Consider the following 15,803-nt stretch of genomic DNA (forward strand, 5'->3'; position numbering starts at 1 on the left):
GAAAATCTGATCTAGCTGACTTAATTCCCTAGGTAGCTCAGTATACCAAATCCCTACAACAGTTGTTTGTGGCCAGAGCTCTGCTACATTTTGGCTGTCCACACTTGGAGCAGCCAGTCAGGGTCAGTGACAAAAATTAAAGACCCCAAACTGTTCTGAGTTCATTTGGAGGCCAAGCAATGATTTTGTTAGTACTGTACTAGGATTGGTGGACAAAAGGCTGACATTGCACAGCCTAATTTATATAGTGTAGTGAGAAACTGGTGTAGTAACTGTCAAACATAGACAATACTTGAAATGTCACCTCTTCTGTATATTAAATTCAGGTTCAAATGGAACTTTTTAAAAACTGGGAAATTTTGCTCAAGTATGTTGGGGGCAAATGTGGAAAATAATCTGTTTTCCTTCAATACTGAGTGCTGGTGCAACTAACTCTGAGAAATGTTGTAAAAACCATTGTGAGAAGCACAGATTAGGTAAGAAGTGTTTTTAGAAAATAAACTGAGTGATATGATTGGAAGGTTAGAATTGCATACATTTTATTAATAATACTCCTGAAAATACCAAGTTTTTTTGCATTGAGCAGATATATAGCAGCTTCACACTTTTAAGGTAAAGCAAACTAAAGAGAACAGATACAAAATTGCATCTTAGAATGCATTTAATGCTTGAGTATAAGAAAATTTCAGTTGATCACACCCATTTTTTTTTTAATTCAATGCTTAAATCCATATGTAGACACTGATTTAAGTGAACTGACTCTACTTCAAGAGCTACTTATATATGCCCCTTCTCCACACACACACATGCACACATTTTTTATATGTGGAGCTGTACTTCAGTTTCTTCAGATCCTTGAAGGGTATTGGCTCAAAGAATATCTTTGTAATGTTTCTTTCATTAATTTTGCTCCATCTAGTTTCCAGTTCTGTGTGCTGGCGCAAGTACTGTGTTGCCATATTACCTTGGCCTTCCTTACCTCTCTTCTTTCTGGCAGTTTGCTTGCCTGAGGATGTAGACAGAGCAGTCTTCATGCAATGGCTGTTTATAATCTAAGGCTCAGGTATTCTTTAAATAGGACTAACCAATCCACAAATCTTCTAGACTTTTTATAGTATATAGGGATAAGTCTAGAGGTCAATCCAAGGTCAATTAAAAAGATGTCAACATAGATTAAGTTATGGGTACAATATTATGACCTTGCTGGTATCCAACAATCCAGAGGCACTGGGCCCATTTAATGATTTAAAGCAAGTTCCACAGCATGCCTTTGCAATATTTCTGTCACTGAAATATGCCAGACTACTACTTGAAGCTACATATATATCTAGATAATCTTTATTCAGTAGTACTCTCTTGACTCAACCTTTAGATCAGATGCCTAACTCAAAAGACCCCATCCTGCAATCAGTTTTCAACTACATAATATTCCACAAAGATCTCTCTTGTAGGCATCTTTACTTGAAGGAAAAAAAACAGTTATGTAGTATAGTATTTGTGATTCTTTGAGACAGTTATTTTTATGGATTCTAGCTTGTGTGTCATGGATGTATGCCTCCCTAGTGTGTGGATCCAAGCTCCATGCTGCCCTGGTAACATACCCCCTGCCCACCCTGCAGCAGCAAGGGGCACAACCCTATGCTGCTACCCCCAGTGCTGCTGGGTGGGAAGGGGGTGCCTCGTCAGGGCAACACAGGGCTTGCAGCCTGCAAGGAACTTCCCTGCCCGGCCATGCTCTGCCCTGCCACGCTATATCCTACCCACTGTGCTGCAGAGGCCCCAGGGGGTGGGCAGCAGGGTGGGAAGCTCAAGCCCTCAATGGGCAACCTGCACCCACACCCTCCCTGCACACAGATCTGGGGAAGGGAACATGGGTCTCCCCTACCGCCTGGGAGTGCTCATAGTGGCAGGGAGCCAACCCCCCCCCGATGAGCCACCCACAGCCCTGTCCTGCTCCCTGCCAGGGCCCTGCAGCCATGCATTTCAGCCCCTGGCCCCAAGCTCCACCCGCTGCCCGTCTGAGCAGCAGCCCCAGCCCAACTCCCTCCCTCCCTATGGGGGCCTCAATCCCCCATCTCCCCCTGCCAGATACACCTGCGAAAGATGCTTTCCAGGCTGCCTGGCAGCCACGTGCATATACATGCACATGGTGCCCTTGCCTGACCGCCCTCTTCCCGCTCCCCCCAGCCCCTTGCAGGCTAGAACTCTGCCCACCTGCAGAGAGCTCTTTGTAAATGTGGAAAATCCATGTGTTTATCCATTCATAGAATCATAAAACCAGAAGAAACCTACAAGATCATCAAGTCCGGTCCCTTGCCATGGTCAGGAAGTTATTGGGCTCAGTCAAGCTAGACAAAGTGCCTGTACAGCCTCATCTTGAACACCTCCAAGGAGGGTGACTGCACCACCTCTGCTGGGAATGTGCTCCATTTTCTGGGGACCCTTACAGAGAAGAAGTTTTTTCTTATGTCTAGCCTGAATTTACCCTCTATTCATTTATGCCCATTGGTCCTCGTCCTTCCTTGAGGTGCCTTTCTGAAGAGTTGCTCCCCTAGTTGTTGATGCTCACCCTGACATACTTATAGGTGGCCATCAAGTCACCTCTCAGCCTTCTCTTACTCAGACTGAACAGGCCCAGGTCCCAGAGTCTTTCCTCATAGAACTTATCCTCCATGCCCTTAACCATACGGGTGGCCCTTCTTTGTACCCTCTCAAGCTTATCCACATCCTTCTTGAAGTGCGGTGCCCAGAACTGGCTCATATTCAGCTTATTGTCCACTGTCTCCAGGTCCTTTTCTGCAGAGCTGCTGCCCGGACAATCAACCTTCAGCCTGTACTGGGCATAGGATTGTTCCATCCTAAGTGCAGGACTTTGCACTTGTCCTTGTTGCACCTCATGAGATTTCTTTTGGCCCAATCCTCCAATTTATCTAGGTACCTCTGAATCCTAGCCCTACCCTCCAGTGTATCTACTACCCCCTGCCAGCTTGGTATCATCTGCAAACTTGCTGAGGGTGCACTCTATGCCATCTTCCAGGTCACTGATGAAGTTATTGAACAAAACCAGCCCCAGGACCAACTCCGGGGGCACTCCACTTGATACTAGCTGCCAGCTTGACATTGAGCCATTGATTACTACTCTCAAGCCCAATGCTCCAGCCAGTTTTCTGTCCACCTTACAGTCCATTCATCCAGCCTGTACTTCCTTAGCTTGCCAGGAGAATGTTGTGGGAAACAGTATCAAAAGCTTTGCTAGATCCACCCGTCTCCCCACATCTATAGAGCCAGTCATCTCATTCTACAAGGCAATCAGGTTGGTCAGGCATAATTTGCCCTTGGTGAATCCATGCTGACTGTTCCTAATCATCTTTTTCTCCACATGGTAAACCACTACATTGCATATATTTTTACTTCCTCTTCACCCCTGCAGCTTAGCTGCACTTTTCTTTCCCATTTCCAATTATTCCTGTTTCTTCACCAATCTTAAATGTCTGGCAAACATCACCAAACAGTTCACCCAGAATCCGTCCTCCCTTCAGCCTGTTGCATACAATTAGTGTGGCCCTACACTCAATGAGGTGAAGCTGGACCAGGTTGCAGCATATACATTTTTGGAGGATCCCAGGACTTATGACAAGAACATCCAATTCCAAACATGAGTGGGGTCTAATTAGCACATGGATCCTTTGTGGGTGGTATAGTGAGTAGACACACATACTGAGCAGTGCTCACCTGGGGGGTCACCATGGCTTAAAATGCTGTTGACTGTTGGGACCCAGCCCAATGAACCATATGGTAAATCATGAGCAACAGTTTCAAGAAAGATAAAATGCATCAATTCTGAGTGAGTTAAATCTGTGGGCACCATGTGAATTTTACTATAGCTATATTTATTTCAAGGCCAGTATTTTTTAATTTGTTCCTCACTTCCATGTGCTTAGTGAGATTAGGGTCCAACAGTAAGGAAGGGGGGAAGGGAAGGAAGGGGGAAGAAATTTGGGGGAGGCAAAGTGCAAGGGGGCTTCATGACCCCCCAGATTTATTTTTCCTGTTGTAGCAGTGGGAAGGGGACAAATTCAAGACAAACCTCCAATTATTTGATTCTATACCTGGAAAGTTATAACAGATTTATAATTTTTCCATTTATTGAATCTAATTTTTGGGGTGTTACCATATAATCAAAGTTGTCTTATTTTCAAGTAAATACAGTAGGTGCCTAACGCTAGGTAAACATATTTGAAAAATTTAGCTCAGGTATTTTAGAGGTGGAGAAATGTCCCTAATAACTAATGGAGCAGTGGCAGTCTCTGTCAAATCTACAGATTTTTCATTCTCAGACAAAGGCTAAATATTAAAGAAAACTTGCTCACAATTGTATTGGAGTAGGAAGAAAGAGGCAAGCATAAATGGTGGACAGTGCAAACAACTCAATTATCTTGACAGCTCTCCAGCATGGAAATTTAAGTGCGTTAAAATAAAAGGAAATTGTGGTGATCTAGCAGGTTAGTGTTCTTTCCCTTCTTCTGTGGAGATGTGTTCATTCATATTCCATTATAAATTAAAATATTTTACCTAATTTAGTCCATAGCAGGTATCTGTCCACCTCTTTCAACCACCAGACTATTGACACACTTGTAGCCTCAGTTTACAAGAATTCCAGCATTAACATAATTGAAATAGAACAAATGCAGTTTAAATTAATTTATCATAATTCTGAGAATGAAGACTGTACATCTATTTATGATGTACCTACTTTCACCCATTGTTATCCCTGCCAAATTTAAACATTTTTTCCTAAAAAAAAAATAAAAAATCTTTGTATTATTGTTGATTTAGAAACAATTAATTGATAAAGAAATAAAAACTTTTTAGGTAGTTTTGGCAATTCTTATGTTTCCAGTTTCTCAACGTTCTTGTTCAGACTGCTTCCTCCTCGTTTTACTTCAGAGCTGTCTTTCTCCCTTTAAAGTTGAGTTGCTAAATCCTATTTCAGCTTCACACCACACATCTAAGTAACACTTATGTAACCATGAAAGTACAGTTTTTGGCTCTCCTCCTGGACCACACATCTTTGCCATGTGGATGCCCAGTGGGTCAGCTTCAGGAGAAGGGTTAAAGAGTACTTTGGGCATTACCTAGCCGGTGACCTGGTGTTTAGAGCACTCTACCCTGAAACCTCTCCAAGTGAGGTGATCCTAAAACCTTGGTGTTCTGCTCCCTGAACAAGTGTCCTAGCCTATTGGGTTAAAAGGTGAAAGGGCCTTCCTCCTCCATATTACTTCCAGTATTACATGCATACCTAGGCAACCCTATTCTGTCATAGGTAGAAGTAGAAAGCAAACTGTGCATAAATGATAAAAAATGCACTTACATGGCTACAGAAGTCCATCTTAGGCACATAAAAGTGAAATAACATTTAACCCAGGATTTCTCATCCTTAAAACAACTACCTGTTAGCTCAGAAGTTGAGTGCTGAATTGCCCTTTGAATTTGGGTAAAGATTTTCAAAACAAAGCCAAAAGAGGATGATTTGCTGAGTAACCATAGAGGATGTCACTCAGTATTGTTCATATTCACTAATTAGCTTGTTAAGCCAAAAACTATCAGAAGAGACCAGATAACTTCAGCATATTCAAACTCAGTTTTTAACATTCTTTTCTCTTCCTTTTTATGAGCAGTTCCTTACAGCTGCAGACATTCAACCATTAAAATTATGTGGCAACCAGTTTTTAAACAGTTCCCTGATTCCAACCTCACTTTTTTAATGACAGTGCAGTGGATCTTAGAGTAAGCCCTTCACCTACCCCCCTCCCCTCATCCCATAGACCTGACCTATCATGACAGATATACAGAAGTCGTTAAGAAACAGAAGGAAATAGAGCCAGTCTCTATGTGCTTATGTACTGCATACTTGCAGACTATTGATAAAACCACTTTGTTTAACTATGCCTGTTTCAGTTTTTAAACTTAAAAATTCTAAGCTTTACATTGTGTTGTGAACTAAGAAGACAATCGTGTTCTTCTGTGTCCTTGTGGATCAGAAGGGGTTCAGTCAAACCAGCCTTACAGGTTTTTCATTCTAAATTGCTATTAGATTTAAGAACATCCATTTAATCCTGACAATAATTTTACCTTTCCCCAGAGATAAAAGCAATGAGGCATGTGCTGCTTGCCTTTTGGATTGCAACTTTATTTGTATACAGAACTTGCTGATCAGAAATCTATTGCATAGGCATGGCGTTTGTCAGTTTCCCAAAGGACATCCCTTCCCTCCCCCATGTGCTGATAAGTATTCTGTCTTTTACTTTGAACCTCTGATGAAAAGTGCATGCTTCATCTTTTACTTGTGAGTGATGTTTCTTTCTCTTTTTTCTCTCTCTTGTCTTAATTTTCCTGGTACCTCTCTCTTTACTTTCCCTTCATACTCTCCCTTTCTTTCTGATGCAGAGATGAAGATAGTTGGGTGTAAGTTTCTGCTTTTCTGTGTAATGTCTGCTTATTGCTTGCTTTTCCCATCTTTCTTCATGTTTTTCATGGAATGTTGGGGATTGGTAAAAGTAACGAACCGTAAAAAACATTGTAGGGAACCTTTGGTAGCGGAGAGGCATATACAGTATATAGTGCATTATTAGTCCCTCTTTGCACTAAAGTATTCCAGACAGATTTGCTTGCTATAGCATTATGAATCAGTGTCACAGCTGAGAAGTGCTTGGATATCAGTCCTTTGAGGCCAGGTACAGACATTACACTTTTACAAGTGTAAGTGATTGGAAACTGGTCTGTACATATCACAGAACAGAAGTTCGGCACACAAAACTGGTCTATACCCATAACAGAACAGAAGTTTGGTGCACTCAGACTGGTTTAAAAATGGCAGAACCCAGTTGAAGATTTGCCTCCCCCCACGCCCCCTTCCCAAAGGGTGAATGTGTGTTCTGTACACAACTGACCTAAACTACGCCACTCAAAGAAAACTGTGTCACTTAGATTGATTCCGCCTTGGGCTTTTTAAATGTCTGTACCTAGCCTGAATGTCCACTAAGTCACGGCAAGGGAAACATAAATAATGAGATAAAGCAAAGCTTGTCAGCTTCTCATGGAACACTTATGGTAGGAATGTTAGCAAGTCTAAAAATGGGGAATTATGTACAATGAATGTTTCAGAGAAAATGGAGGCTAATTATTGTCAATAATCAATGACAAGAGAATAAGAAAGAGGTCTAAGATGGGGCACAGAAAATTTAGGCAAAATATTGAGAAAAATCTTTATAATTATAAAAATGGAATGAGCTATGAAGGGAACTTCTGTAATTACTAAAACAGAAAATATTCCAGATAAAATAAATAAAATTTGTCTGTCCAATACAGTAGAGTAATGAAACATATTCATGCAAAGGTGTATGCTGGGCCATCCACTAATGTGTCTTACTCCCTCTAAAGATTGCATGATTCTACCAGTAGGAAAAAGAAATCTTGCTAAAGCAGAGAGATTAGAGGCAAAATTTCTTCTAGTGAATTTAGGTGCAAAACCATGACAATGTGAATATAAATATTTTTGTCTGTTCGCTGCTGAATTTATCAGTGTAAAAATATTTTATTAATTCATTTGAATCCACAGAGGTCCACCAGTGTTTTCTCAGATAGTAGGTTAGTGTGATATTATCTCTCTCTCTTATCACTCCCTTCGGAGGAGGGAAAAATACAATCTGACCATTTTCTTCCCCAAAAGATCATGAAGAGTTAAACTCATGTAGTTTTCTCATTTAGACGAATGTATTTAATTTAACTTTTTTTTTATTATCCCACTATTGGTACTGTGATATAAGTATAATAATTATAATAATAATAAATAAAATATTATGTTTCCCTTACTTATTATAATGTTTTTTCCATTAACTTTTAATATAATCACTTGCTCATTTCAAGGAAAGAGGTAGGGTCTATGTCTTGTTTACAAGATGACAAATTACATTACAAATACTTTAATGCCTCTTTCAGTGCTAGAGCAGTTTAAAAAAGGCTTTGATATTTATATGAATCAATAGACGCTTAATATGTTTTCAGTGGTTATTAAGAGCACAAGAAAAGTTAAAAACCATAAAGTATATGATATTGCAAAGGAGAAACTTTTACTTCAGTTTCCCATGGAGTAGAGTTAATTATGATTATTAAAAGAAAAAATCAATGAAAAACATACATGATTTAAGATCATGCTGCTGAACTGTGGACTTACTCAAAGAAGAAGGTACCATACAAAGTGAAGATGACAAAATCAATCTATCTGAGATCACACTCTAGTTATGAGCCTTTTCAGATCAATACAGTGTAATATCTTGGAAAAGTACTGCAGAAGCTAAGGTTTTGTATGACAGATAATAGTGGGGCTGTCCAACAAAGATATGCTTGGTAAGCAAGTTTCAGATTTAACACAGGCATTTCAGGCATCAGGAGAGCTTGACCATCATTACTGCAAAGAACTGGAATCAGTTTATATCAGTGGTGCTCAACCTCTTTGCTGCATGAGCCAAATGTGCAGTGCTCAGTCCCTCCATGGGCCAGACCCAGGCATGGGACTTGATCTGTGCACAGGGCTGCTGGGGCAAGGCCCAATCTGGCTGTGTGTAAGGGGTGCGGGATAGCCTGACTGATCTGGCTGCATGAGGGGAAGGGGGCATGGCCCAGCCCCATTCTGGCCATGCAGTGGGAAAAGGGGCATGGCCCAGCCCTGACCTGGCTGTGTTGGGCTTGGGAAATTGGCAGAGGAGGAGGGGTGGCAGTATTAATTATGACCCCCCCCCCCCACCACCACCAAATTTCGTGACCTGTGGGGAGCCCTTTGGGCTGGATGCCATGGCTCTATGGGCCAGATTTGACCATGGCTTAGGGGTTGAGCACCCCTGATTTAGATAATGCACATGGTACATGCTTTTTGTAATATTAATCCTACAGTGTACATTCATACGTTTGCTGTACCTGGTCTAGATTTAGACCGCTTACTTTAAGCCACCTAAGTCTAGACTAGGAGCGCCAGGAGCAATGTGGGCATCTTGAGATAAGTAATTCATGGTGTTGGGTGGGATAGCAGTCTAGAAAGACTGGTGGGTCTGCAGGGGCATTAGTGGATCCAGGGGGGGTGTTGCCTGGTCTGAGGGTGAGGGGGAAGGCTGGGAAGCTAAAATTAGCCCAGTCAGGGTGGAGTGTAGGAACAGCACAGCCCCAGGACTGTGCTGTGAAGATGTGCAGGCGTTTGCTAGATCAGATTAACTGCTTCATAGATTGGGCTAATGCTTTCTAGATCTAAGTTAGTTTACCTCCTGAGGTGAACTAACTTAGGGCACTCCATTTTTTTATGTTTATTTTTTTGGCAAATTAAACCTTACAATCATCTGCACGAGTGGGCATTTAGATCAACCTACCCTAGGCTAGGTCAATCTAAATGTAACATGTGTACATACCCTTAAATGTTATAGTTTAAACTTATTAAAATTTATTAGTATGGTGGACTAAGTCCCTTAAAATTTTAGGAACTTAGGGATCAGAGCATCAGCTGATTTAAATTCAGTAATGCCATCAAAGGGAGCTGTTTTGTTTCAGATCCAGGAACTGTTTTGTTTTAGCTCTACTTTGATTGCCCTGTACTTTTAAACCCTCAAGGTATAACAGGCATTCTTTTAGAGAGTAAAGGTTCTGTACTACAAAATATTGATACTTCCCAGGTGCTGAACCTCCTCGACTTCAGATGGAGCTGAGAGTGCTCCATACATCACAGGCTAGGGTCCTGCACAGGGCCATTTCAAGAGTTTGACAGAATCAGACCTGAATTTTACATGCATATAGTCCCTGCTTCTTCTTTTTTTATAGCTCCTGAGAGAGTGGATTTTTATTTTTTTAAAAGATCCTACAAACACTGCCTGGATAAGCAGTGTTTATTACTTGACTGTTTCTAAATTACTTTGCAGAGTGGACACATCTAAGGTACACATATCAGTTAGACTGACCTACTGTTTTTCCCCAAATGTGCACTGAAGTTTTAAACCTATTTCACAAGGCTTCAAAATTTGAGAAAGCTGCCTACTTAGTAAACATATGGATGAGTCAGGATTTTAGGATTTTATTTGCATCTCTGTCTCAAATTTTCTTTATGACCTTGAAAAAGTCATGCAACTTCTCTTTACCTCAGTTTTACCATTTGTAAAAAGGGAAAATGGCCATTCGTTTCCTTAAGGGCCCAGGGATAGTTAAAGTGGGTTTAAATTATTTAATTAAAAGTGGTACAGAAGTGCAGATGACTTTGTGAGCAAAACATCTTGGTCAGTTACTTATGTAGATAGCAAACAAATCTCTTCAATTAAAATTTCCTATTTACTTTTTATACATGGCAGCTCATAAGCTAACACTAAACTGGAATGGTTTGCATTTGAAGATATCTTCAACTTCAAGCCTTTAAAACAAAAAAATGAATACCAGCAATTTTCAATAGTCCTGCAATGCATTTCTCAATTTCTGGGACTTAGACAAGCCAGCATACATGTATATAATAACAGTTGGCCTTTAATTGCATAGTTGTTGTCAATTATCCTTAAAGTGGTTTTAAATTACAATATAAAAGGTTCATTTTCACACATACAGTTGTCAAAGCTAGGTAGATTTACTGCTTGGTTGGTGTTTGTTTTCTGGACTAGAGGCTTCATAAATAGAGAAATAATTCAAGTGGAAGAGGAAAGAGAGACACTGGATATGCCTTTTTGATAAAATATAGAGTATAATTTGGGTTTATATAAGATTCTTCATGCTCAAAGCATTTCACAGAGAAATAAATGGCAGTAAGTGGCTAAGTGAATACTGCAAACATTAAATGCACAGTCATGACTAATCTAGTTTTGGAAGGGTTTGGGAGCTTTTTTGAGAAAAGAAACATTAGCAAAAATGCCAGTGCTCCTTTTTTGAAAATTGTTATTAGATTTTTTCATTACAACATTGACTACTAACCAGAGTGAAAACACTTCAATTGAAACTGTTGTATGAAGGCAACTACAATGTTTTAACAGGCAACTACTTAGTTGCAATTAATCTGATTTTCTAAGATGCAGTGTTCATGTGAAACAGTCTTTGTAAGTTTCCATACTGTGCTGTTCTCTGAAAACCATGAGTTGAGAAATGCATGAGTTATAGTTGCTTCAGGAAAACATTACTGTTTGTACAGTAGTTTGCAACACAGAAGGAATAGGTTGATTTGTCAGACAAGTCCTTAATATTTATTTATGTGTTTATTATAGAGAGGGTTTTTGTTTTGGGGGTTGTTTCTTTTTTTACAAAGGAGGAGGAATTTCTGAATTAAAGAATAAGAGTTCTATCAAACAGGCCCCTTTGTTTGAAAACCAATGGTCAGTCTGCATGAAAGTTGACTTAAATCATTTCCTGATGTCATTGGCCAAAATTTTGTTTAGTCACATGCAAATTACACTATCATATCTGTATACACATTTGTTGTAGGATATCATCTTTGGCTTTCTAAGTGTAATGAATGAACATGGATATAGGCATTTAAGAAGTTAATTTGAGACTGAAGACTTGGCATGATTTTTACACAACTCTTAGGCCCCTGGCAGACATGCAGGTGAGGGTGTGATATGATCTGATGCAGGATCCCCACAATAATGCTTGCTGCCATGCTAGGTGGCAGCAATGTGGGGCCAGGTTGGCAGGGGCTCTGGAGCCAGGTTGGCTTCCCCCTCTCCCTGCTGGCGCAGCCCAGCCCTGCACTCCTGCCGCCCTGCTCTGGGCCCCACCGGCACTGACTCTGGGACACCAGCATGGGCCCCACACTCCCACCCAGCTGTTACTGTACTCCATGCACCCACTCACTGCCACTGCCCCCCACCTGCCACAGCCATTTGCCCACCGCTGCCACTGCTCCCCCCCGCCAATCACTGTAGCACCACGTGGTTCCCAGCTGCAGCACCGGACCACAGGACGTAGCAGGAGCCAGCCTGGTCCCTGCAATACTTAGCTAGCTCCGTGCAGTGCCAGCCACGGCAGTCCAGCTCCTGCTGCATCCAGCAGTCTCAGCTGTGCAGCTGGGACTTGGTGCCGGAGCAGCAAGCAGCAGGGTGGCGGCGGAAGCAGCATAAGGGCAGTGGTGACAGATGGGGGAAAAGTGGCTGCAAGCGGAAGCACGGGACCGCGCCAGTGCCCCTGGGGCTTGGAGGAGTGCTGCAGGGGGATCTGCCTGCTGTGGGGGGGCTGTGGGCAAATCCTCCCCCTCTACACATGCCACTGCCCTCCCCAGCCACCCTCCCCCCCACAATCACAGGCCCCCACACACCCCATACCCACCCACACGCCATATCCACACACACCCACCCACATGCTTCCCTACCCCACATACACACATATCCCATGCCTATCTATCCCCACACACACACCCACACTCCCACCCATACCCCTCTACAATATACAAGAGAAAGTCTTAATTTTAAACTATTGTGCAATTACCTTTATGTACAGTACACAAACACATGTAAATCAGGGCAAAAATATTTTTTTGAAATTAAATTAATGAATGTTGTAGTAAATGTTTGATTTTTTTTTTTTTAGTATATAATTTGGTATATTTCTGGTTCCGAGATGGCAAACACTTGCTGAAAGGAGTACTTTGGGAGAGGGGGGGCAAGGAAAGGGAGTTCCAGTGGCAAAGGTAAGAGGTTAGGGGTGAGACTTCCAGTCCCAAGGTGGTGACCAGGAGGCGGGGCACCTTTCAAGGGGTGGGGTTACCCTCGCAGCCCTCAACAGCTTGCCAAAACTTGGTAAGTGTCTCTCCACACAAAATAATTGCCCGTCCCTGCATTAATTGCATTAACATGTGACCAGGTAACAACTTAAGACATGATTCTGGTTAATCACATCATAAATGTAACATGCTTAGTGCTCCTGTGTTTAAAGGCCTTCTGTTTATAGCTACCATTTCAGAAAAATGTGATCCCCAAATCTGAGTGGGCCCAGAAATGACCAACTAATATATTATTACAACCTACTATTTTTCTGATAACATAATTCTTTTCACCATTAAGCTGAAAAGCTTCATCTTGGGTACATCTACATGAGACACCTTACTATGCAGTAGAGCTAATTACTGCATAGCAAGCATCATTCTGTACGTGTGCTGACCCTTACTGCACAGTAATTTGCTGTACTCAGCAGTTAATTTGCTTCCTTCAAATGCAAGTAGCAAATTAACTGCTGAGTAATTACTGAGCAGTATGACACATGTGGAAAGCCAACTGGGAGCAAATTTGCTCCCAGTCAGATGGGCAGCAGGGGGTGGGAGATTGCTTCCTGCCCCCGGGAGCTGCCTGCTGTTGGGGCAGGCTCTGCCACCAGAAACTGGGCAGGAACAATGTCCCCCTGCCGTGGCAGCAGGGGACTGGGAGATTGTTCCCAGCCCCTACTCTGTGATTATGGAGCTGGGAATGATCATGGAGCAGGGGCTGGGAGCTCCCTGCATGGGAAGAGTTCCTTGGCCAGCCTGCAGCTGGCTGGGAGCTACCCCAGACTGGGACAGTTCCTGGCCAGCCTTAGGCTGCACAGGGAAATCTGCACATGCAGCCTGGAGGTAGCTGGAAACTGTCCCATTTTGGGCAGTTCCCAGCCAGCTCCAGGCTGCACATGCAGACTTCTCCATAAAGCCTGGGGCTGGCCAGGAACTGTCCTGGTCAAGGGCAGGTCTCAGCCCCACAGATTTTTCCCAGCCCTGTGTCCCAAACAGGCAATTCAGGCACAGGGTTTGGAAAGAGCTGTGGGAGAGGGGCAGGTCCCAGTCCTTTGCCCCAGTCCTCCAGTGGAGCAGCTAGCAGTGAACCCTTGGCTGGCCGGGGAATCCCTGTCCAGCTGGGGGCTCACTGCTAGCTGCCCCACTAGTGGATTGGGGCAAGGGGCTGGGACCTGCCCCTCCCCTACAGCTTTCCAAGCCCTGTGCTTCCAATCAGGGAGCCAGGGCCAGGAACTCCGTTGCCAGGGCAGGGGAACATCATCCCTGCCCAGCCTCTGCCCCTGGAGCCAGCCCTGGCAGCAGGCAACTTCCAGGGCAGGGAACAATCTCTCAGCCCCTGCCACCCCTGGGCTAGCACCCCCTGAGCTTGGTGGTGCACCCTCTGCAAAAAAAGTGCCACCAACGCTGCCAGTGACCCCTGTGGGCAGTCGCTGCTCACCACAACCCTCCTCACCACCAACACCACTGGCAGCATCTGCAGGCAGTCCCCAATCTCTACCGGCCACTGCTGACACTGCAGACACCAGCGGCACCTGCAGGTGGTCACCAACTGCCGGTTGGCACTGGCCACCTTCCCCCCCCAAAGACATGAAAATGGTTAATGCATTTCTAATCAGTCTCATTGCTCAAAATGCAGACTGTGATACCCATATCCCCTCTATGGACGCATCCACAGATGCAGGCATGTGCATTTGCAGCAGCTCAAATAGAAGCCCCCCCTGCCCTCCCCCCTTCGCCTTGTGGCTGACACTGCCGTAGCTGCCTATGGAAGCTCCCTGATCGCTGCCGCCATGCCCCCGCCGTCAACAATGCCATGGGCAGTCGCCATGCTTCCCCAGCTTCCAGGGGCATGCAGCATTTGTGCCCGCACATGTAGATGCCTGCCCAGGGTGGGTTTACTCTACAGTAATTTAGAGTAAATGAACCCTGCAGCATTTGCACATATAAATGCATCCTTTGCGTCCTAACCTCCAGATTTTGGAATAACTCCATCCCTTACAATAGTTTCCCAGTAGAACAAACTTAGCCTTTAACCTTCCTGAAGTTGATATGTTTAGTCTCATATCCTTACTTTGAATAAAAAACTTGTTTTCAGAAAGGTCCTGTTTTCTTCTGCAAGGACATTAGAGACCATAAGGCATTTTTATAAAAGTAGTTAGGCTTGTGTGCTTAACTAAAATGCCCTCTCCCCTCATTCTTGTGCATGATGTCAATCAAATGTTCTTTTAGCTATTTTTTTCCTCTGAAATATATGCCTATTTTATTGGTGAAGTAATTTTCCTTGAGAAAAGGAAACTGATGTTAAATTTTATATAAATATCAATGGTTACTAAATTAGCTTAGGAACCAATTTGGAACTCTGGACTGCCAGAGTTAGCATTCAGATCCACAACCAGGAGGCCCTGAAATATGAATTAAAACCAGTAAAATTAATTTCCAATACATGTTACAGTTTATAGCTATAAATGATTTCCTCTCACTGTATGAACTGTTCTTAAGAAGGTGTATGTGTTTTTCACTAAGGCCAACTCTTGCCTACTTCTCTCTTTCACACCGAGAGACTTTTCTATCTTTCTAATAGCCCTGTAGAGCATGTCCACACAAGCCTGCACATGCCTTTTACAACATCTCAAACCCCCTTTGAGACGATGCAAGACACATGCCAGGAACAAAAAAGCTTTCCCTGCACTGCATATTTGCAGCACGGGGGCAAAATTTGATACCTGGAGATACAGGTATTAAAAAATACCCCTGGGGAAAAAAGCAGAGGCAACCAGAGGCTCAAGTCCTCCACAGAGATGCTCTGGTAGCCATCCAGAGTGTCTCCATGGCTGTCCTTGCCCCAGTGCTGAAGCATACTGCCTGCCCGTGCAGGGCAAGCAGCGATGCAGGCTGCAGGGACAGGTGTAGAAGGTGGGGAGGGTTGGAGGAGCGGGGAGGGGACCATGGCAGGGGGCCTGCCCAGCCCCAGCTCCCCAATCACTCCCCCACCCAGCCCCAGCTCCCTGATCACTCCCCTGCTCGGCCCCAGCAG

At 43.4% G+C, this 15,803-nt stretch overlaps 1 protein-coding gene and 1 long non-coding RNA gene across 9 annotated transcripts in view; one reads left to right on the forward strand and one right to left on the reverse strand.

The window, feature by feature from the left end:
• The window catches only part of DOCK3 (dedicator of cytokinesis 3), a 664,549-nt gene that overhangs the window by 493,150 nt on the left and 155,596 nt on the right, over positions 1-15,803 (forward strand). The window lies entirely within an intron of this gene.
• The window catches only part of LOC132244459 (uncharacterized), a 78,776-nt gene that overhangs the window by 11,978 nt on the left and 50,995 nt on the right, over positions 1-15,803 (reverse strand). The gene's annotated exons all lie outside the window — the stretch shown is intronic.

This window comes from Alligator mississippiensis, chromosome 12 (assembly GCF_030867095.1).
Source record: "Alligator mississippiensis isolate rAllMis1 chromosome 12, rAllMis1, whole genome shotgun sequence".
Taxonomy (NCBI): Eukaryota; Metazoa; Chordata; order Crocodylia; family Alligatoridae; genus Alligator; species Alligator mississippiensis.